The sequence below is a fragment of the Thermobia domestica genome, chromosome 13 (assembly GCF_964235325.1).
Source record: "Thermobia domestica chromosome 13, izTheDome1.hap1.1, whole genome shotgun sequence".
Taxonomy (NCBI): Eukaryota; Metazoa; Arthropoda; class Insecta; order Zygentoma; family Lepismatidae; genus Thermobia; species Thermobia domestica.
This window is the reverse complement of record NC_137466.1, coordinates 183,779,530-183,804,927: the sequence shown is the minus strand read 5'-3', so window position 1 is coordinate 183,804,927 and position 25,398 is coordinate 183,779,530. Positions and strand designations below refer to the sequence as shown.

General features: G+C 35.7%; 1 long non-coding RNA gene across 1 annotated transcript; it reads left to right on the top strand.

Moving 5' to 3' along the window:
• Positions 1 to 3,467: 3,467 nt before the first annotated feature.
• On the top strand, positions 3,468 to 23,949 carry LOC145667452 (uncharacterized). The gene is made up of 2 exons (XR_014127888.1): positions 3,468 to 3,602; positions 23,743 to 23,949. It is a non-coding gene; the product is annotated as an uncharacterized LOC145667452 (long non-coding RNA).
• Positions 23,950 to 25,398: the final 1,449 nt, after the last annotated feature.

The following is a 25,398-nucleotide window of genomic DNA, read 5'->3' as shown; positions in this document are numbered from 1 at the left end:
CAAACTAAAAAGAACATTTCAATTAAGTATTTAAAAAAAACTTTGAAGAAATCTTAGTATTGAAGTACTGCAGCATGCATTATATGTATTAAATAAAACACAGTTTCAAATACTATCCAATTCAAAGTTGCAATTACAGCATCTTCTTTGCCAGTTCCAAGTTGAGATTCCCGCGTCAATAATATGTGAAGTTAGAGAAATAGGATGAATATAGAGACCACAAAACATATTTATCAAGGCAAAATATCACTTTAGTAGAGATATTGCTTATTTTACACTTAGTGGCCGTTCACATATTAATTAACGCGACAAAAGGGTGGGGGTTCGGCCTTGCATTACGAAGTGTGACAAGCGGGGAGGAGGGAGTTTACGTCTTTGTTACGTAATGCGTGTTTCTTGCTGTATTTTTTTTTATCAGATTTCTGTCACAGGGACTCATTTCAAACTTCACTTGAGGGGGGCAAGAGCACCACCGACATAGAAGTTTCACATTTTGTACTAGTATATTAGTAGACAATCGATTAAAGTATATGTATTCTTCAAACTCTTGGGGGGGGCAATTGCCCCCTCCTGCTCCCTCTAAATGACGCCTCTACTTATGTGCAATCTTTTAAACAAATATTTTTATTCAATTCTTTTCTTTTTTATAAATAGAGCTCCGTCGTGGCTAACTGGTTAGTGTACGCGCCTTTTGCGTGGAGGACTCGGGTTCGATTGCCGGTGGGAGGTCATTTGGTTTGGATTACATATTAATCAGTAGATACATGTCTAATATAACTTTACTGCTGAACGGGACGTTAAACTCAAAATCAACTCAAGACTTCTTTTATTAAATAAATAAACTAGCAGAACACCCGTTCTTCGCATGGAGAGAATACGTTTCATTTTGGACATAAATCCAAATTGTCATGAATAAACTTAAGGACAGCGCCGTAACTTAGATTTTTTCTGGGGGAGAAGCATTATTACGCGTATTTGGGCCCCCTAGAAAAAGTTGTTTTTCCAATTCTTTGCCCCCGTTTCTCCACCTTACTCTTACTCTTTATGGGTCCCCGAGCCTGTGGGCTCTCCCGCACGGGCAAGGTATTTATGGCCGTTGAGCCCGTTCCATACATGACAAATTAATTAAGAAGACAATGTTGACAAATCTCAAAGCCATACGAATAAATATTATTTCTAGGGCCCCTAATAGTAGACATTTTTTACTGAAATGGGTCCACGACTCATTTTTGTTTTATCTACCTTTTTTTGTGCTGTTTTGTTTATGTAATGTAGTGAACCTGTTTGATGCTTCATTTATAATTTCATGTTCATATCATGTATAGAGTAAGAAAATTTTGTCTTAAGTGGGCCCCCTCGAACGGTGGAAAGCTTTCCCGGGGGCAGTTGCCCCCTTCCTCCCCCACAAGTTACGGCCCTGCTTAGAAACCTCAGATACTATGAACTCGACACTAATATCAGTCATTTTCAATAATTTTTACATATCAAAATTCCCCTTAGGAATATTAATGGGGGCTGAACCAGAGATGGAGTGGGTCAGTGGGTCGCGGGTCAACAGCATGTGACCCACCGTCCACCGTGACCCACTGCGACCCACCACCCATCATGACCCACTGCGACTTACCGACTCAGTCTGATCTACCGACCCACTCTGCTCACTGCATTGTAGACAGTATCTTCTGAAGACTGGTAAATTTGTCTTCGTTTTACTTTCAAGACCTTCATTTCCCTTCCTTTTTCATTTGTTTCTGTCTACTTACCTGAGGTGAGTATATCTAACCAAGTGAAAAAAGAACTTCACGCACTTTTAGATATGAATATTTGTAATTGTAATAATAGTAGTAGGGCTTATACTACTATTTGACTTTCGAGATCTGTGATTTTTTAGAGGAGCTAACTACTGGAAAAAATACATTTTTGAATCACTGTAATATATAAATTATTATATAAAAAATTGAATGTAACTATGTGTGCCTGATCATTACGGTCAAATTGCAAGGTCAAATGAAATTACTTTTGGTATATAGTTAGGCCTTAATCCAAACTGGGATGTTATATTGCTTTCATTATAATATATAATATCCTAAGGAGGTAGTGAGGATCCGAATTACTGCGAAAAAAAAATAGTATCTTGCAAGCCGTTAAACTTACGGAGCTGAAATTCAGTGTATTAACTATTTATTGAAAATAAACAGAATGTGTCCTAGCATTTTTTTTATCTCCTTTATGGAGGGGGGCACTTTCTATATATGGGAAATTGGTAGTGAGTTAGTTTGTAAAAGTGATCGAATATATCTATTGCTTCATATATCTATTGCTTTCTACTATAATAATTTCTAAAGCTTGTTAACCTCCACTTCTGTAGGAGATTCTTCTGTTCTGAATTGCATGTTTAGCACAAGCAGAACAGGTATTTAAGGAATCGAATGCTTATTCATCTACGAAGATTGCCAGCTCGTGGAAGGTAACTGTTTCAAGATACTCCTGTTTATAAATGCTGTCTATCAATATACAAATAAAGATGGTACAACTTTGACTTTTATCTGTTTTATTATCATTTTTCCTTTATAGTAATATTATTTAGCCAGTAAAAGATTCGACATGTCTTCCTATAAACATCAACCGTAGTGTTAGAATTACCATACATGTTCCAGCGGCAGTTCTTCGTCAGCATATTAAAAAAACAGTGTAAGCAAATTTACATGCCTCACATTACATACAACATATATCTGACGGCATGAGATCCGCGGTACGTATATATATATATATAATTGACATGTTTGAACTATACGATTATATGGCTAATATCTGGTTAATATACCGGTACATATCAACAAGTTAACAAATGGAATCAAGATTGATAGACATTTTCACCTTGAAGGAATTTCGATCCTGAGGATTCGAAGTCAGGATGACTTTCACTTATTCCTGCATGTTGCTATACATTTCCACACCAGATAACACAATTTAAAACATTAGTTATTGGAATTACGAAGTTATTCTCTATTTTGCACAATATATATATGTGAATATACAGAACATTAAAATCTGTCACTATATTCACAACAGGAACCTTTTTTGTGTACAAAACTCTTTTATATATTCTTTTTTCTTTAATAACGAAGAAATCTGCTTCCAGAATTCTTCTCTGAACTCGAATATAATAATCTACGTGCAGATAAATCTTATGGGGGCACCCCTAATATTAACACCTATAACAACAAATTGACTAATTGATGTCGAACATAAATATAGTAATCTTAAGACAACAAATTTAAAACAATAAGATTAAATAAGAAAATTCCTTTAAGGAATACAAATAAGGAAGTGGCTGGATCCACACCCAAAGAGAAGAAAGAGACAAGAAACTATCAAGGTGTGGATAGTATTTCGTATATGACGTCATTATAACTTAAGCCAATGAAATTTGTTGTATGATAGAGATAAGTTTCGGCATGGTTTCAGCGGAAAATTTATAATTGAACGCCATTGTTTATTGTCTGTATTGGGTGTGAATTTAATTTTCAATTCTTTTTTCGAAAAATTATTTGTCGAGACAGAGTGAAGCATGTTGCAAACCACGCTGTATAGTTTATGTTCAGGTGTAGTTCTAATTTTGATAGTTATAATTTTTTTCTAAACTTTTTTGAAATTATTTATGTAACTGGATCTACCAAGAAATGTGACCAGGGCTCTTAGAGATTTACTATTGTGTAGTGTGTAAAAGTTAATATGCATGTCCTAGAAAATTAGTTACTTATTAACATGAATTACCTGTTATTGTTTTAAGAATAAAATCGTTTAAGAATTAAACATTCGGTATGTTTTTGGAACTGGGGAATCTTTTCTGTATTATTTTATGATTTGGGTAGGTTAGTTTAGGTCAGGTTAGAATAGGATATTTGGGGCATTACTCGAGCAGACAGTTCTAGCAAATTTTCACATGTTTATTGGAGCCACGAACCAACTAAAAAGCACGAATGCTATCTAACCGAGTCTAACCTCAAACCCCGAGCAAAGCGAGGGTGTTTGTCCGTAGGGAGCAGGCGCGTCAGCGACAGGTAGGGTTCATACTCTTAAATGAGGATAGTGGAGAAATACATAAATTATCCGCAATAATTTTTACGTGGTGATTTTATCAGAATTCGTACTTTCTTCTATATTTTCTGTGTTTTTGATGGTTTAGGCTAGGCTAGGTTCGGTTCGGTTAGGTTATGTTATGTTATGTTAGTAATTACACTTACGTAACATCAACTCATTTCTCCTGTAAACATGGTGATTTTACCCGATTTTGGCCCCCTAGTTCCAAAATTATCCCAAACATTCGTGTCTAGGACACTCGCACAAGTTTATAGAGAGCATTAGAAAGAATTGTTGAAAATCTAACAAAAAATATTTGAACAATTCCCTACTCTTACAAAACATTGTGCATGGTAACATGATATGCAATCGGCATTACTTGAGCAGACTGTTCTGTCAATTTACATTTTAAGGTTAGCTTAGATTAGGACGAAAAATGTTTCGGCATTTGTGCTGCATCGCGAGACCATATAACATTCGAAAATGTTACAATTTTGGTAATTTCTGTTCGCATTAGGTTAGGTTAGTTTAGTTTATGTTAGTGTAGGGGTCCAGCATAATTTTCCAGAAAATGATAGAATTTTGCTGATTTCCACTAATATTAGGTTAATTCACGTTGCCTTACATTAGTTTAGGTTATGTTATGTTACATCTAAGTACTTGTATCATCCATTTCTCCTGTGTTTTGTGCGTGCTTCTGGACCCCTTCTGCAAAACATACTCGAAAATAAATACCAAAATGTACTACATTTGGTTCCGTTGGTTAGATTATATTACTTTACGTTACATTAGCCTAGGTTAGGTTCAATTACCTTCTAAAATAAATGCGTGGAAACGTTTATGATTTGTAATAGAAAATTACTATTTGCAAATAAATACGGGGCCTTGTTTAGCGATGGAAGGGCCAGCTTTTCACCTACTTTTTTGCGATACTCTACTCAGATTCGGTCGTTTTATGGTTCCATACGATAAATTAGGTAAAGTTACCAATATTTAATTCACATAGTATTGCCGAGCGAGCGTTAGTGAGTCAAGGCGTGTTAGAGCCCCGCAGGCACGTTGTTTTCTGTCTTCGTTACGAAGAGTTCACTTTCTTTTCCCACATAAGTCACTATAAAGTTCAAGTTCGGTAAACTACAAGTAATTAGTTAAAATTTTCATAACACTTTACTCAAACATCGATTGCCAGTTTTTGCCCCCATCTCTAAACTGTTAACAAATATGGCGTTCGGATGTATGACAAAAACTTAGGTGCAAAACACAAACCATCTTGTGCTAGATAACCACTAGAAAGCACGAATGCTATCTAACCGAGCAGTCAGTCCAGGGCGAAGCTGGTGGTCCCGCATGGGGGTGCGTCCAAATAGAGTAGGCGCATTAACAATGGTGGTTATGCGAATGAGCGAGGGTAGTGAAAACAGATGGTTCTTGCAATAATATTTGTTATGGTTTATACAATATGAGTTTTTAATTATTGGAACAGATTAAGGATAGTCCGTCATGAAAATTACGGTAGTTGTATGGATAAAATGAATGAGTACATATGACAGGATTGTATAGGATACTAAATTCCACTATCGGAGGAAGTTTTCAGAATGTAGGAAACCAGTATTTCGTGTTTACAAGTGTGAAACAATTACAACTGGGATTAAAATGATTGCGTGCATATCAAAGACGACTGTGTAACAAACTAATACCATCTGCGAAGTATTTCTGTAACGATGTAGGAAACTAAGAGCTCCCTCGTGACTAAGCGGTTAGCGTACGCGCTTTTGGTGTGGGAGACCCGAGTTCGATTTCCGCGCGAGCTCATGTGGTTCGGAGTACACGTTAAATTGCAGGTCCACGTCTCATATAGCCTCGCTGCTCAAAGGGACGCTCAACTAAAATCAATTCTAGTCGATGTAGGAAACTTGTAGTTTTACTTTACAACATTAGAGCTACTAGTGTGAAACCAGTACAGGTACTCTAGGCTATGAGATTCTAGGCGATATCAAGTGTTTTTTGCGCTGTCTTTGATTATGTGCATTTCCCGTCGTTGGCGCGCCTGCTTCCTGCAGATGCAGTTTTTCGTTACCCCGCAGGCCACCTAGCACAAGTTAGCGTGTGCTGTTTCCGCGATCGTTTTTGTCGCATACTTTCGAACGCGTGTTTATGCCTATAAGGAAAAATTGTCATAAAGTGAATCTTCACCCATGAATGCAAATCCTACCTAAGAAACAGTTTTTAAGATACTATAGTGAAATAATTGAATATAGTAAGATATTAGGTACTAGGATAGCGCATAGTCATTTCTAGGGCGCATTAGTTTGTACGCATATTGTGTTTAGTGTTTATACACGGAAATGAACGTTTTAATTTTACGTCGCATGTTTATGCCCTTTGGGCTAAAGGTGACGTATAATTAGAAAACATTGTATGGAATGGCAATATGGGAGTAACCGAAATAACCCGGAGAAAACCCACGGACACGGTGCTGTCCACCACATCGAAATAGATTTGGCGCACCACAGCTATACCGCCAATCCACCATGCCTTCCTCGTTATGTACTAAGTATTAAATATTACCTATGAGTTTTACAAATACTGCTATTCTTAAACTTAGTGCCCGCCGATATAGTTATCATATATAGTATTATACCATATGTTTCTTGCAGCTACATTTACTATTCCTTGCAAAAGTGTGAAAGGACGCTAGATTTGGTGTGCCCTCTCATTCTAAATAGTTAACACTTTTGTATGTTTAGCATACAGGGTTGGATGGTTTAAACCAGCTGGTTTTTTCAAAAAAAAACCAACTGGTTTAAACCAAAAAACAAAAAATGTTCGTAAAAGTGTGTTTGTAAAATCTTGATGAACACACATTTGTGGGTTATCACGTTTCACTCCCGTATATTATTCGTATTATATTCAGACCTAAATTCCCCATTCATTACTCAGAAAGATTATACTACAAAAGCAACTTTTTACATTTTTATAAATGTTTATTTTGTGATTTTTTGTAGTTGTTATTATTGTTATGTAATTGCAATCGAAGAAAAATTCTAAATATTGTTTCGTTTCAATGTTTACTATGGATAAAATACGTCGAAAATGCCGTATTTTTTGTATGTGTGTGTGTGGGGGGGTCATACAGACCCCACAAGAGGCATTTAGTGAAATAAGTATCTTTGGTATCTATCTATGTATAAATGAGTTTGAGCCAAAGTGGACTCAAATAATTCGTATCTTTATTCACTTTTCTTATTGGTATACAGATTAAGTCAGTGTATTTCTTTAATTTGGACCAATAAAAGTCGTTGTTAACTAAGTTGAACTAAATTAGTTCTTCTGTACTCTAAATTAGTATTTTGAAATTATTCATATGTAATTCTGTGTAATGGTTTCACTTGTGCAACTGTTTATCTTTTTGCCCTTCTGAAATGACTCTTGACAGTTATATTAAGAAGCATGTAAAGATCAGTACAACGGTTTTTTTTTAATCAGGATTCCTTCGTGAGTGAGTCGGCAGACGTATCGCATTTGTGGCCAATTAGTCCTGGTTCTGAGTTCAAATGGAGGACAATTTCTCTCGGATGTAACTCGAGAAGCGGTTTTTATTCCGCTTTAAGCTTATGTGACCCCTTCCAGCATAACCCGGTTGTTGCATAATAACATCAAGGCGAAACAAACTTATTTCTGTCCATATATGATATTAATATATAGAGCAAATCATTTAAACCATAAAAACCTGGTTTAAACAAAAAAAAAAACTTTTTTTTTTTGTTTTTTTAAATAAAAACCATGGTTTTTGCCAACCCTGTTAGCATACCATGTTTTAAATATTTGTATTCCACCTCTTGCAAACCAAGTTCATGAACAGTATGACCTATTGTAGTGCGAATCACGACGGAGGTTTTAAATCAGTGCACTAGGTGGGTACGCAGACCATCATGCAGGATAAATCCTTACAATATAGGCCATTTCTACCAACTTTTTCAGCTCGAGGAGAGTGGAATTACTGGACCATACCACCAGTTTTGGCTATTTTGCTTTTATTTAAAACTGTTCTTGGTATTGATACTCTACATTGATTTGTTTTAAAGTGTACGGCCCACGATAATAATCTGAGGCTAAGGAAGACGCTAATCATGTTCACAAACGAAATAGTGCTATGATGAAAGTAGGAGAAACCCGACAAAACTTACCCACACGGTGTTTGACTACCACTAAGCCCACTTGACGCGAGCTGGGTTCAAACCAAGCATCCACGCACGAGAAGTGGGCACTCTGATATACATTGATTAACTTGCTCTGGTTAGTTTGCATGTGCAAGGATATATAATCACTTACGGAATAGTAACGACAGTCCATAATCACAACTCTTTTTACGAATTCAGTAATCTGTTTCAGATGTAGTTCAACTATGAACGGTCTTATCTTATATCCCGAATGTTTCGAGACTTTCTATGTTTTAGTTGTTTACTATATATCGTAAAGCATCGATCAACAATTATTTCATTCTACTTTACTTTCTAATTATTTGCATATACTGTTCTACTTTGTACGCTCGGTCGTTCCAAAGGAACTCTTATTATGCACGTGTTACTAAACAATTCATCCGTATCTCACGGAATAGGTATTTTAACTACACGAAGCTAAATTAAGTCAATACCTATAGGTGAATTGTAGGAAATCTGTATAAGTCCTTGCACGGAAACTTAAGTTTTGCTATAATTTAGCTCCAGCCCAAAAGTATAGAGGCCACAGTGACTTAGTGGTAGAGCCCTCACCTACGGTGCGTGGGGCTCTGGTATATTATAAATTATAAAAACGAAATTACGGGTAGATCTAGATGTAAGGAATACTTGAGTTGCATATATTAATACTATTTTAATGATGAAATCGTAGTAATGTAATAAAGTGAAAATCTCAACTAATGGCTTATCAGTATTAAGTGGGTACGCTAGCTTGTTTCATGCCATCATAGGCAGCTATATAATCGAAATATAGTTAGGAAATCGTAATTTTGTATAATGTCAGTCGTAAATGTTAACTATGAAACTGTGTTTGTAAAGCGACAATGAAACACTCAATTGAAATGATATATCCACGTCCGACAATCAACTAAAAAAAGCAGTAATTGCTTCCGGTTATTTTAAAAAATCTGTGCTTTGGCATTTCAAACGTTTATTTGGTAACACTAAACCATCGTAGAGACTTTGCATACGTATATGCTTCAATATCTCCTGCACTTTTGTAACCCTTATATATATATATATAAACATTCATGTGTGTAATGTCCGATCCCGTCCACTTTTCACTCATGAGTAGTTGATAGGATAGTTCGTCTGTTTACCTGGTGTACTTATTTTGATTTCCTTGAATGTGATTTTTTCCCCTACAATTAGTACTGAGTGTATAATTTTATTTATTTATTGTTACATATAAAATGCACATATGAAGTACGCTGTTTTTGGTGCCCTGCACAACAGTACTCGTTCAAAGTAACAACAACCGACTATGACCGTAAACTTAAAATGTTTTCATATACATGCAAGGATTACTTTTATTATGAGTGGAGAATCTATCCTGGAAATTCCATCCACCAACGAATGACAAAATGCTTTGCTCTTGTTTCATTATTCTTGTGTTCTTATAATGGATATATTTCTATATATATAAATGACCTTCATACATGTAGATTCAGTTTTGTGGGGAATGATTGATTATTTGGTTAAATTAAAATCTAGCACAAAACAGTAATTTACTAAAAGAATGTATTGATGGAGACCTCAAGACTTTACATTGTGTAAAAGAAGAATTTTATATCTGTAAGTAGATTGGACATATTTTTCGATAATGTAAAATTTTAATTTCACTATGTGAGTTTATGCGGGTCAGATGTTCGTAATACACGATCATACACATTCATCTCGTATATTTGCAAAACGTAATCAGACTACGTTAGTTTAATTCTTTTTAAATAATTTTCTGCTTTAAATTTTGAAGTACAAAAGAGGGTAGTTGCTCTTCCCGCTGGTGTAGCGGCTAGCGCGCGCCTTTGCTTACACTGGGGTTAATCTTTAAAATCGCGTACCATGCGTTTGTGTTGCTTCTCATCTGGAAAGAGGTGTAATCTCATTAACTAAAGTTCATTCAACGAATCTTCTGATCCTGATGTAAACATTACAGAATGGTATTACTCCGCCAGTCATCGGATGATTGGCTATCGGTCAGCGCTTCTTTCGAGAAGCACGTGCTTGTACCCTGTCGGCGTTTTATATATTCCTCGCACGCAGCCATACTGTAAACCGTGATTCGCGCGTGAGGTGGGTCAACGCCACTTTCTGCGCATGCGCATTCTCTTTTATTGCATTAATTCAATTTAGTTCTTAGACACCGTGTTGTTTCTGTTATGTAACTGTAAGGAAACTGCATTTCTGGTAATGAGCCTTACAAGCAACAAAAATATTGAAAAACAGCTTATTTGACAATGGACTATTTTCTTCTGCCGCATGGATGTTCCAAGGCTCTTGAACCAATAAAGTGAAGCAGTTACCACGTGTATCTGCTTATATGAGGTACTGAACGTTCCTTGAATAACCTATAACTGGAGCGGAGTAGGGGGGAGCACGGTTGCTCAGTGTTAGAGCGTTTAACTGGTACGTCGGGTATTGATTCCTGTCCCAAGTAAGTTTGTGGTAGACATGTCCGTGGGTTTTCTCGGATACTCTAATTTCCTCGCAAAATCCCATTTCACCAATTTTTTCATTCATTATTCACTTGCGTTAATCATCCGTCTCCTTTAGCTTCAACAGCATAATCGTGGAAAGTTAAACTGAAAGATTTTCGTGAACTGAACTCAATAACCAGCTGATTCAGACCACAGCAGGTGATCCCAATAAACAATTGGATTATTATTATTATTATTATTTCAATTTTTACTGAAAACATTACTTGCTGGTACCTTGGAAAAGTGAAGAAAATAACTCGTCGACATTTTTAAGGCAACTTAGAATAATGTCACTCGTATATCTATAATTGGATTTCTTTCTCATTCTGAGCAAATTTACCGTTTAAATTCAATAAATGTACCAAAAACTATGGATTCAGTCAATTATAGATCCCGTTTGAGTATTGATAAAACACTCATGCAAGTAGTAATTGCATGACTTGGCCGAAGTTTGGACTTTGACCCCGACCTTTGTGACGTCATAGGTCAAAGGTCAATGACCGTGGCCCGGGGTCAATGACCTAGGGGTACCTAGGACCACCCCCTCTAAATTTTGGCAGGGGTACCATGGCCCACCCCCTAAATTTTGGCAGGGGTACATAGGACCACCCCCCTTAAATTTTGGAAATTGCCAAATCTAAAAATTTGGTATGGTAGCCTAGGACCACACTATGTACCTCTATCCGTATTGGGGGTCTATGTCGTTCCCTTTCATGGGTAAAAAATTGCCAAAAATTCAAATTTCGGGGGTTTTTGATCTAATTTATCCCCTTTGATGAGGTGTTATTACCTTATATAGTTATATAGGCGTATACAGGGGTCCATTACCTTTCATAAGACATGGGTATATTAATGCACCCCTTGAAAAATTTGGGAGGGGTACCTTGACCCACCCCTTAAATTTTGGAAATTGTCCAATTTCAACATTGGGTATTATAGTACAGGACCCTAATATGTATTATGATAAATTTGGGTGGTCCACCTCATTCCCTTCTAGGGGTACAAAACTGCCAAAAATATAAACGTAAGCAATACGTTATACCACGTGTTTGGTTTTTGGTCGATTTTATCTCCTTTGATGACGTGTTATTATCCTATATAGTTATATGGTCATGTATAGGGGTCCATTCCCTTTCATAAGATATGGGTATATTTGTGCACCCCGGGAGGGGTACCTTGGCCCACCCCTTAAATTTTGGAAATTGCCCAATTTCAACATTGGGTATTATAGTACTGGACCTTAACATGTATTATGATAAATTTGGGTGGTCCACCGCGTTCCCTTTTAGGGGTACAAAATTGCCAAAATTTTAGTACAACCACGTGTTTGGTATTTGGTACATTTTATTCCCCTTTGATGAGGTCCTATTACCTTATATGGTTATATGGTCATGTATAGGGGTCCATTATCTATCATAAGACATGGGTACATTGGTGCACTCCGGGAGGGGTATCTTGGCCCACCCCTTAAATTTTGGAAATTGCCCAATTTAAACATTTGGTATTAGAGTACAGGTCCTCAATATGTATCATGATAAATTTGGATGGTCTACATCGTTTTCTTTTAGGGGTACAGAAATTGCCAAAATATAAACGTTGTACCACGTGTTTGTTTTTTGGTCCATTTTATCCCCTTTGATGAGATCCTATGATTACAAGGGTCCATATCCTATCATAAGACATGGGTATATTGTTGCATCCTTCTTAAATTTTGGCAATGGGGGTCCACTGAAATTGTCCAATTTAAGCATAGTACAGGACCTCAATATGTTTCGGTGGTCCTATTGTCAAAATTTTAAGTACAACCACGTGTTCGGTTACTGACTCAATGTATCCTCTTTGATAAGGTATGGACGGGTATCTCCTTTCAATTTGGTAGTACCCTTCGGGTGTAATACGGTCACGTGATCAATGATTTGATTTTGATGCGCGACGAGGTCCCTGGTCAATGTTCTCTAGGAATTAGGTGGAAACTTTGTCCAGGGTTCTCGTCTTATATCGCACAGTTCTTTGGGAGAATCTGATAACGTTGTATATGGAATGGACAATAAAAACACATAAATAAGTATAAATTGTATTTTATTCATTTTTCTGGTTTCTTCTTTTTCTTTCTTATTGACAATGTTTGTATATTGAGCTGGGTTTCTTCATTAGACCGCCTCCTCTTCTTGATTGTAATGATTTGTTTCCATGTTTTGCAGCATAGCACCCGTTTGCAAAGCTTCGTATTGTGAATTCTGTAAAAAAGAACGAGGAAAAAGATGATTAGTATAGAAATGGATGATGATTAAACAATACATTTGCAATGATAAATATGATAAAATTACCTGGAAGGTATATTGCAGCAGTCTACGATCATTAACCGTGGGTACTGTTGTGAACAAGTATTGAATTTCACGCAGAGATTTTCCTTGGGCTTTACAGCACAAATAAAAATAAGCATAATAGCCACATACGGATGAACCAAGACTTTGCATTTGGCTATTATTATATTTATAGTACATACAATGAAGTTTTAAGAATGCAACATGTTGTGGTACATAAGGAGGAAGGCCATAGCTGTCAAAATATTCTCCAACACCGCGATGATCAATATAAATTGCAATCCAATGACTTCCTAGTTTTGTAGATGGATCTGTATTTACAATCATTGCCAGAGGAAGAGAAATCCGTGAGGGCAACTCATCGCTTGCAAATACCCCGGTAAAATGATTTCTGAACAATGGACTACCGTGTAAAGCACTAGCTAATTGTAGTGTATTCAACATCGTGAATGGAAATGATACATAACGTATACGTACCTTGTAATTTAAAAGTCCAGGATAATGTTGCGCTGGTGGTCGATCTCTAGGAGTGAGGAAAACTCCCCATATACAATACAGTTTGCAGGTGCTGCTAATTTCTCTTGGAAATGAACTTCCAATCGGATGGCGCCATGTCGTTGTAAATTCCAATAGTGACAATCTCCAGCAGAAGAATCGGGAGTTAGGTCAAATACAAACAGTGTATATCCATTCTTGTAGTCGGCTCTTGAAATTGTATTTCCAGTATTGGTAAAATGTATGCCAGAGCCTGAGAACAATGTGTGGTACGATGAAATGTAGAGATTTTCTTCAAAGTTGGGTTGCAATGGTTTTGAAGGTACAGCTTTTCCATCCACGTACAATGTAAAGAAATTAATGTTTAGATGTTGAAATTCAAATGGATTGGTGGTAATAGTTCCACTGGATGCTTCATTCGATGTAAATCCTAGAATAATACGATTTGGCAATGTTCCCATGAACAGGTTATCAATAGTTTTGGATTGTATATCCTTCGGGATGGTAAATGATTTCATTTGAACCCTTGTCAGAGGATACTTTGCCGGTGTAGATTGTAAAATTTTATTGTGTGCCAATTTAACACTAGGGCTGATGCTGACTTTTTTCACCTGCAACGATGCATCTAGAATATTGATTTTTGCATTGACACCACTTTCACCGGCCATGAGACAAAAGTTTGGTTTTGCAGGAATAAGTTTCACACGTAATTCCACTCCATGAATTAAAAATTTATCTTGATTAAAAATGTCACAATGAAGATGTCCAATCATATCGAATTTCATACTTTGTTTTGTCAGTTCATAGCGTTGTTGAAATCCTTTGTTCTCACTTGTGGTTGCGTTCATATGACCAGCCGTATCTTGAAACCACATTGCTGTTTGTAAATGTGTATTTTTAGCTCCATCACTATAATTGAGCAGTTTTTCCATGTACGAACGATATGGATGATTATGTGACGGAAATGAAATCAGTTTATTGTTCAAGTAGATTTGTACTTCACTAAACATAGCATTTAGAAAATCATTGACAGGTGCAATTGCTTTATCCGTATTGGTGAAGGAGGTACCATCTGGTTTCACAATTTGTGCTTGGATGTACAATAAGGTTTGTGGCAAATCAATGTATTCATCACTGCTACCACTCACTACAAATTCTATTGGTGAATTTTCAGCTATTGAACTAATTGGTTTGTAGCCAATAATACGATTGTCCAGAACACTGGTTTGCGTGGGTAATGTTGAAAAAATGTCCAATTCACTTTTTACACATTCACAGGATTGATGATGTAAGAAAGCCATCGTTGAATTAATCAAAAATATCTGGTGACGATGCCAATGATCTCTTCTTCTTCTTATGTGATAATTTACGTCTCTTTGTAGGATTGATGGTGCTGTTGATCGTTGGAAGGTCAACCTCAAACTGAGAGCAGTCATCCCATTTTCGTTTATGATATCCACTTCCCAGCATAGTTTTCAACTTATTTTTAGCTTTTTCTTGTAAATTTGTTTTTGCCTCTTGCATCCGTTGATAAAACGATTCTTCCAGCGGTTGATTCGAGATCACAACATCATTAATCATATTGGCACCTGATTTTAATAATTCTTTTCCCACAGTTTTAGCTCCTTGCTTCACAAGTGGTAACACTGAACGAAATAAGCCACCAAGGAAACTTCCAATGCCATGTCCTGCTTGATAGGGACTTCCCACATAGACGTTGCCGATACCGGATAACGCTTGTTTTTGGTAGTATTGCAAATACGGATCAGTCATGACGACGACGACGGAAATGTAGTTTTGTAGACACCGTTCCAAAGGTGAATGGCATAGGATGACCTGTGCTATCCCTTATATCGATTTGTATTTGCTCAAAATTCATTTTTTCCACCGGAACATAATGTGCAGGATTAAAGATTTGTACTGCATGACTTCCAAAAGTATGATTCACAGGATCCATGTTGACAATTCGTAGCAAGGGTACCATTGTATCTCCAACAATGACAGATTCAATAATGTCACAATAGACGTACATTTGTGATGGTAAGCCTAATCGTACATCCGGTGTATATTGCCCCTTTTCCATATCTTTTAAATCACTTTTTGGTTCAAATCCAAGCATTAAACTAACACTTGGTGAAATTTGTACAGAAGTATGGATTTCCTTTTTGGGATGTCTTATGAGGCATATATTATTAGTTGCGTCATGAGATATAAATAAATTGGTTTCTTTATGATGTATATTAATTGCATGAATAAGATCCCGTATATTGTTATAATAGCGTACAGGGATCGTTACAACCTTCCACGGTTCTTGATCATTACTACTTGATGATTTGTAATATATTTTATTGTTTTTACTGTTAATGTTCAGCAAAGAATGTGGATAATGAATCTCTACAATTGCCACATCCCATTTCTGGCGAAACTCTACACGTCGTTGTAATTTCGTAATATATGAAGTCAATGTATTTTCTGGAAAATAATCCATGGAACTATTACTGGGAAGTGTAACGTAAAAATCTTGATCAGGTTCCATTCTTCTTCTTCTTCTTCAATGAAGTTGCAGGGATCCACGAATTGAATGAGGAAGGATATCCTTTCCACTGGACGAGATACTCCTTTCTGCGACCTTTTGTTCTTGTACGTAATATTTTATCGATGAGGAACGTCGAAGGGAGCGGCACTGGTTGTAATTCTTCTCTGTAGAAAACACCATCGATGAGTTGATGATTTAAATCCTCTAGTCGATACACTGGTGGGTTTCTTGGTACAATGGCTTTTACTCTGAATATTTCCCAAGTCCAGTTCTCGAGGTAACCCTTGTCAAAGATGCGTTTTGTTTTACTTATACGAACAGTATCACCAACAGATAAATCCGTATCTTGTTTTGAACGTTGTAGCTTTTTGTCGTACAAGTTATGCCACACCTCCAGTAAATTGTCCTGAGAAACGTTTGCAGGTGCCATTTTAATACTGGAATGCCGACTTTCATTGTATGCTTTTACAAGTAAAGGCAATACTTTGATGTAATTGTATGTTTGATATTTGGTAAAGTATTTCCACATACGATGTTTCAATGTCTGATTAAATCTTTCTGCGATGCTGGCTTTAATATCTGGATCCTTTGTTGTAACATGTTGCACGTTGTGTTTCCTGAAAAACTTTTGTACTGTCTTGTTGGTAAATTCAGTTCCTTGATCATTACGTAGCACAATTGGTTTCCTCTCCTGGAAAATCATTTCAAATGCATTCACTATATCCTCGGCACTTTTTGATTTTAGTGATACAGCCCACCCGTACCGACTAAACACATCAATCACTGTAAGAATATAGCGGTAATTGTCATTATAGTTTTGAAGGGATTGTAAATCATTTAAATCACATTCCCATTGATCATCAATATTGTTGACAAGATAAAAATCTCTACGGAAATGACGACGTACAGGACGATGTAACGTGTAGGTAGGTTGTTTGTTTAACCAAAGTTTTATTTTGGCTAGAGGTATAGATTTTCCTGTGGCTTGCCATAATTTCTTTGCAGTAGAAAATGATGCAGGGTGTGCTGGATTGTAATAAATGGATTTCAACTTTTTGTTCATGGTTTGTACGTTGACCATTGTGGAATGATACGTTTTCTTTTTGGTCGGACTTCTAAAACATCATCATCTTCTTCTTCTTCTCCGGAAGAAAATAATTCAGGTGCCGGTTTTGGTGGTGCAGATCCTTCAGATGCTGTTGTACTATTATGCTTGACAATATAGTTTAATCTCCGTGGATTACCAATCAATTCTTGAGGTGTGTTTGACGATGCAAGGTAGTTGCAAAACAATTCCCAGCCTTGAGGATTAGAATGTTTCCTCGGTCGAGTCACATCGCACATTAAATCTACAATATTGGATCCATGTAGTTTATTGTCGTTGATGTACACTGTTCCTTTATGATCCCACGTAATTGCGTCATCTTGTTTTAAACGACGGAATAGTAGTTCGGCTTTCTTACGATACATTTGTGGTATTGCGGCTAAAATTTCTTGTTTCGTGCTATCGTCAACATTCGGAACGTCACCATCAGGTTTCATTGATGTAATTGTAAGTGGTATTGGTTCTTCTTGTTTACGTATCACATAAAGATATTTCTGTAATATTCTATTGTACTGATTCCATTTTTCTTCATCACTTGGATACGATGTATTCAATATAGATTGCATTTCACGATCAAGATTAGATTCTCGATTTTCACTCACACGGGATGATGATGCATGCATTCGTTGAAGCATTTCTGGTGGCACTAAAACCATCTTCTTGCTATGTTCCATGATGTTTATTGTTTAAACAAAATACTGGATAACACACTTCCTACAATAGGTGCAAGTAATGCAGGTAAGAATCCTCCTTGTTGTACGGCTAAATGTTTCTTCTTTTTATCCAATGATTTTGTATTGTCCACCAGATAGCGGAGCGTGTTCTTGTAACGCTTTAATCTTGACTTCTGTGCACTTGTCAGTGGAACATTGCCTTTTAAAACATTATAACAACATTCACAAATACTATGAATTAATGAAGCGTCTGCATTGGCAATAATAGCTTTACGCAATCTTGGTTTAGCTTTGTGCAGAGCACGTAGCAGATCAGCGTGTTTCACTGTAGGAGACATCGTGACAGACTAAGTCATTCTTTTCACATGCACAATAATTTAAACATGTTTTGTTGGTACGTAAACATAATGATGCAAATCGTCAGGAAAAATATTTGTACGAAATCGCATTTCATCGGGTGTATCTTGTTTAAGATCCATCAGTAAATAGCCATGTGGATTTCTTGTTGCGTCTGCATAACTTTCTTGTAGAAACAGTGGATGCTCAGGCATGATTTGATAACTCATATGCTTGATTTGTGACTTGTCACGTGGATTTTTAAACAACACCAAATACGAACAATTTAAACTCATATTTCTATTTGCTTTACTTTGATGAAATACATTTTGTGTTATAAAAATCACACTAATATTTCGATGATGTGATCCTTTCGTGAACATATCAACAATATCACTATTCACTTCTCGCATATGGTCATCAATAATAATCAAATGTGGTCCATCTTGAGGCTGAAAATCTTTCATTCGTGGAAGTCCTTCGTGAAATTCTACTGGAACCGGCATTGTTGCATACACGTCTTGCCATTCTGCATAATACCAATATATCTTACGAAATTTTGCATTGATCATGGTTGGGAGATGTGACAGTAATCGCTTCACAAAATACGTTTTTCCACACCCACTAGGCCCTGCGAGAATACAGGTAAATGGATGTTTCCACTGTGTATCCATGATGAACACTAACACCTTGTTTCAAAAATGATGCGTATTTAAAGCGAGTACAAATATTTTTGGTTTAGTTTGTAAATTCTTGCACTCACTGGTGTGAAAAGGAAAAAAACAGTTCATCTGTTTATCGTAAAGTTGAAAACCGTTTATTTGTTAATCGAATAGTTGAAAACCGTTTATTTGTTATTCGAATAGTTGAAAACCGGATAAAGTTTAACGGTTAACCGTGAAAGCTGATCACTGTTTGATTTAAATTCTAATTGAAAATTTTTCGTTTGAAATTTGTTTTGAAATTTTCGTTTCAAAAATTTTGTTTGAAAATTTTTTTTGTTTCAAAATTTTTGTTTCAAATTTTTAGTTTGAAAATTTTTTCGTTTCAAAAAAATATTGCTTCAAACTTTTTTTGTTTTCAAAATTCTTTAGTTTGAAAAAAAAAAATTCGTTTCAAAATTTTTGTTTCAAATTTTTTCGTTTCAAAATTTTTGTTTGAATTTTTTTTTGTTTCAAATTTTTGTTTGAAAATATTTTAGTTTCAAGATTTTCGTTTAAAAGTTTTCGTTTCAATTTTTGTTTTGAAAAACTTTGGTTTGATTTTTTAGTTTGAAAGTTGAAAAAAATTTAAATGCCATGAATCTTTCCTATCAAAGTTTCCACCTAATTCCTAGAGAACATTGACCAGGGACCTCGTCGCGCATCAAAATCAAATCATTGATCACGTGACCGTACTACACCCGAAGGGTACTACCAAATTGAAAGGAGATACCCGTCCATACCTTATCAAAGAGGATACATTGAGTCAGTAACCGAACACGTGGTTGTACTTAAAATTTTGACAATAGGACCACCGAAACATATTGAGGTCCTGTACTATGCTTAAATTGGACAATTTCAGTGGACCCCCATTGCCAAAATTTAAGAAGGATGCAACAATATACCCATGTCTTATGATAGGATATGGACCCTTGTAATCATAGGATCTCATCAAAGGGGATAAAATGGACCAAAAAACAAACACGTGGTACAACGTTTATATTTTGGCAATTTCTGTACCCCTAAAAGGGAACGATGTAGACCATCCAAATTTATCATGATACATATTGAGGACCTGTACTCTAATACCAAATGTTTAAATTGGGCAATTTCCAAAATTTAAGGGGTGGGCCAAGATACCCCTCCCGGAGTGCACCAATGTACCCATGTCTTATGATAGATAATGGACCCCTATACATGACCATATAACCATATAAGGTAATAGGACCTCATCAAAGGGGAATAAAATGTACCAAATACCAAACACGTGGTTGTACTAAAATTTTGGCAATTTTGTACCCCTAAAAGGGAACGCGGTGGACCACCCAAATTTATCATAATACATGTTAAGGTCCAGTACTATAATACCCAATGTTGAAATTGGGCAATTTCCAAAATTTAAGGGGTGGGCCAAGGTACCCCTCCCGGGGTGCACAAATATACCCATATCTTATGAAAGGGAATGGACCCCTATACATGACCATATAACTATATAGGATAATAACACGTCATCAAAGGAGATAAAATCGACCAAAAACCAAACACGTGGTATAACGTATTGCTTACGTTTATATTTTTGGCAGTTTTGTACCCCTAGAAGGGAATGAGGTGGACCACCCAAATTTATCATAATACATATTAGGGTCCTGTACTATAATACCCAATGTTGAAATTGGACAATTTCCAAAATTTAAGGGGTGGGTCAAGGTACCCCTCCCAAATTTTTCAAGGGGTGCATTAATATACCCATGTCTTATGAAAGGTAATGGACCCCTGTATACGCCTATATAACTATATAAGGTAATAACACCTCATCAAAGGGGATAAATTAGATCAAAAACCCCCGAAATTTGAATTTTTGGCAATTTTTTACCCATGAAAGGGAACGACATAGACCCCCAATACGGATAGAGGTACATAGTGTGGTCCTAGGCTACCATACCAAATTTTTAGATTTGGCAATTTCCAAAATTTAAGGGGGGTGGTCCTATGTACCCCTGCCAAAATTTAGGGGGTGGGCCATGGTACCCCTGCCAAAATTTAGAGGGGGTGGTCCTAGGTACCCCTAGGTCATTGACCCCGGGCCACGGTCATTGACCTTTGACCTATGACGTCACAAAGGTCGGGGTCAAAGTCCAAACTTCGGCCAAGTCATGCAATTACTACTATGCAGAGTTCCTACTGGTCAAGGAAGTTAGGGAAATTTTATAAAATATATTTTTCTCATTTTTTTAACATTACTTTTACATCAGTTTCAACTTAGCCAACAATTAAAGATCACGGTATGGAACGTTGCTCACATTTTTATGGGTGCTAAATGAAGTGTACGTATGAGCAATTGAATACTATTTGTCTTTATAGAATATATAAATATTTACCGTTATTTATTCCTTATTTATATATCATCATCATCCGACACCTGTCATGAAAGTCAGGTAATTTGCTGCCGAAGATCAGGTAAATAGATTTCTCCACATCAGTAGGAACCCTGTAATAGGTTATAAAGATTAATTCGTGTATTATTTGGTGCATTCTGGAGTATATGAGACGAAATGCAAATACAAGAATGCGTACATAATCATTTCAAAAAGGAATATTCTAACCAGAGTGACCATAAGATGAAGTTCATATGAATACTTGTAAAACAAATTTTAAGTTATGCTCAATCCATATAACAAATCTGGTAATAGCTGTTATGAGTGAAAAACGCTTTTTCTTTCCTGGTTCATTTTTGAGCCTTTGCTTGACCTCTTGGCATCTGTAAAAAATTGTGTACCAAAGTTCTGTTTTTCTTCACTGAGTTGAATAATAATATAACGATTCTCCACTACTTCTAGAAATAAATATGTATCAGATATATCATAAAGACTAGCAGTTCGTACAAGAGGTATATCATATGAATTAAAAGATATATTCAGGAAGTAGTAAATATTTTGAAACTTATAGGGAGGATCGTTCGAAAAAAAAGTTGTAGTTAAACTATACTCCTACATCCATATATACATATGAGAATTAAAAGAACTATCATTACTATCTCCTAGTTGTCAATTTGAAGTGATAGCAAATAGTCAGCTCCATCTGACCAAATTTCAAGCAACCCCTAATAATGATTTATAATTTAACTATAAAATCTTACCTTGTGCAACTACTTCCATTCCTGTTTAAGCCGTTATCCTCACAATATTTCGCTCTTTTCTGGAATCATTCCTGAATCTCAGACGTAATGTTAGCAGGAATCTACTTTTTGACAACATTGTTATATCACTTCATAAGCTGTAAATAGAAAAATCTGCACAAAGTGTTCTACAGTACACTTCTGTAAATTATATTCACCACTCCTGAGCTTCATGCCGACTTTTTCCTTCACAGGTTTTGAAGTGATGTAGTAATGTACTCAGAAAGTATATTCAGGCTAGCATTACCCCTGCATTTTGAGAATGGTTCCAGAGAGGATCGAAATTTTGTGAGAATAATGAATTAAATATGAATAACAGTTATGCGTACAAAGTAAGATGTTGAGTTTTAAACCATGTACCCAAGAGCACAGTTTAGTAACTATAGCTACTTTAAGTATTGTAATTTCAAAAGATTTCAGTGCCAACAGTGAAAAAATTCAAACTCGAGACTACATTTTTCATAAATGTAGATAATTTACGTGTGATTTGTTATTACAAATATGTAGTGCTGATAACTATAAATCATACTTTGCTTTCTTCCTGGTGTAGTAGCAGCACGCGTGTTTTTGGCAAGCGAGGTATCGAGTCGTGGGAGAGCATCGAACGCACTGCAGTGGTTCCAGATGCTACTTTAAATTGTAGGTCTCGTCTATATAATCTAGCTGCTGATAAAAGGAATAAATACAAATTAAGTAACCAATCAATTTAGATTGTTTGTATTCTTCCGGAGATAGAAACAACACACAATAGTACTGTTAGAAAAAAAGTACAAAATTAAGTGCTTATAGTTATAAAATTACTTTGAATTTTAATGTGGTCTTCCCCTTCGTGGTGATGTATGGGAATGTGTTTTCTTTTCTTTCTTTCTGTTCTTAACTAATGTTTTCTAAAAATATCTAGCTTCGTTGCAACCCACATGAGTTTTATATTTTAGTTTAAATGTCTCTCTGCTATGTGAGTTAACTGGGCTATTTATAGCTAAGCTAAAAATTGATGTGGTAACAAAGAAGCGAAACATATATTACAATACGATCCACACTACTACTTAGATTTGTGTTCAAAACTTTACTATACTGGTTTTTAATGTGTATCCTGACGCTATATCCTAGAAGTGTTATTGTGTTCCAGATGGAACATATTTCTGTGTAATGCGTGTGAAGCGTACGGATTTCGAATGCAGTAAATTCTGTTTTTCTCCATCATATCTCCCTGTGTTTTAATGCAATTTGTTTCCTTTTGTCCCCTAATGTAGGTCAACGCTGAGAATTGCGCCTTTATCGGGGACAGAACCTGGGTATTCAAATTATGTGGGTACCTGAAGGATTAATATAACATATCGGGTTTAGACAAGTACTTATCTAGTTTCTCCCTTCATGTAATGGAGATTATATTTTATTTTCCAGTGATTTCTGTTTCTGCGCTCTGACCTTCATCTAGAAAAGATCCGTTAGGTTGAAACTTCTACAAAGTTTGAAACTCATATTAAACTTCTATAAAGTAACAATTTAAAAAAGAATCTGTACATGGTATTGTTTTGTTTCAGAGTAGGTAAATTTTGCATTTGTTACTAAGTAAAACTAATAATTAATGTTTTTTACAGGTGTAAGAAGAGAAACGTATTTACAAAGGAGCTAGCAAATCATCTTGTGCATGAATAACTGCTTCAAAGAATCTTAATACATGGTACTTTATGAATATTAATTTTGAATACTAATTTTGAGTACTCAGTGATTTTAGTGATAAAGGCTCTTCGGCTTCAAGAGCAGGCGATGTTCCCTCTTCCATTTAAAATTCATCTTTTTATGTGGATCATATCGAAATTATCGGAGAATGAAAGCGTCTAGGATCCATAAAATGTATCTTGATTAATAAAATGTGTTCCCTGACGTCATCTCAAATATATATTTTGTGTTTTATCTGATCGTTGTTGACTAACCTGTTTGTCAAAACACAAATTATTTTCTATATAGTAGTTCTATTGATCATTGAGTGTTAACTATTTGTTTGTTTACTTCTCCGTGAATACGTTACTAATTTTTTCTTTCCACATTTTAACTTTTTCATATACCACTATTTTCTGAATAGATTGTAGATTTTAACTGTTTGCAAACTAAGTTTTGTAGGCGAATCTTAGGGCAAAAATCGTCACGTTCTTAACGCGTTGTAAGGAGCAGAAAATGGAGAACGTTTCAGCTGTTATTCGAAGAAGTGCTTTTGTACAAGTAAATGGGAAATTAAAAAAAAAAAAAAAAACTATATAATAAACTAAATTTTCAAACAAGGCATAAAGATTATAAGTTTAAATTAGTTAAGATATATGATGGACGGAGATCCGTTAAACTATTTTTTTATGATAAGTATGTCGGTGTCAGGATTAGAAATTCTAAGTCGGGAAGTTTCCACCTGATCCTAGCATTTGCACTAACTGGTATCGAATTTCTCAATATCTCGCAATAACTAAGCTGTTTGGTCAAATAGAAATCAAAAGACTTCTTTTGACTATAAACTTCAACCTGGCAGAAGATATTGCAGTACCAGCTCTTCCTTGTGTAAGAGCTTTCTTAGAATAAGTACTAAAAATTATTGCTCACTTGATGTCATCTATTTATCGTTTATTGCATTTAGTTTATGTGTAGGCAAATAACTAAACAGGTAGCTTCCATTGTATGTGATTTTTAAAATTAAAAAAAAAAAAAAAAAAAAAAAAAAACTTTTAATAGAGTATATTCTGAATTTAGAACTAAGAAATCAGTCATACTGAGAGTATACGTCTTGAAATGATGTAAGTAGTTCTCTATGATGCAAAATATACCAAACTTCATGTGGTTGGCTAAATGGAAAACCATGAATTTGGTAAATGTACTAGTTAAAAGTGTATTATTCTTAAAAAATAAAGTGCTTTTCCTGGCTAGTGTTTGTGAACTCATTTTATTTCTTCATTTATTTATTTTTGTCCATATATTACGTTTTTATCTGATTCTTTTAAGAAATTGTGTTTGGAAGGAGTTTTAGACGTCACAGTACTCTTGAGAAACCGATGAATCATGCTTACCGAGAAGATATCTCTCTCAAAATTCCGTGTGTGTATGTTAGAATAACTGGAATTGTTAGAAATGTATGTATGATTTGCACACGCTTCACAGAGAAAATGGAGCCAGTTGGATATCATTTTGTGGTGCTTGCGATCAGATTCTAGCATCCATTTTGATATCTTGCTGCGGTCTGTTAATATCGTCGAACTTTTCCAAGCTGATTT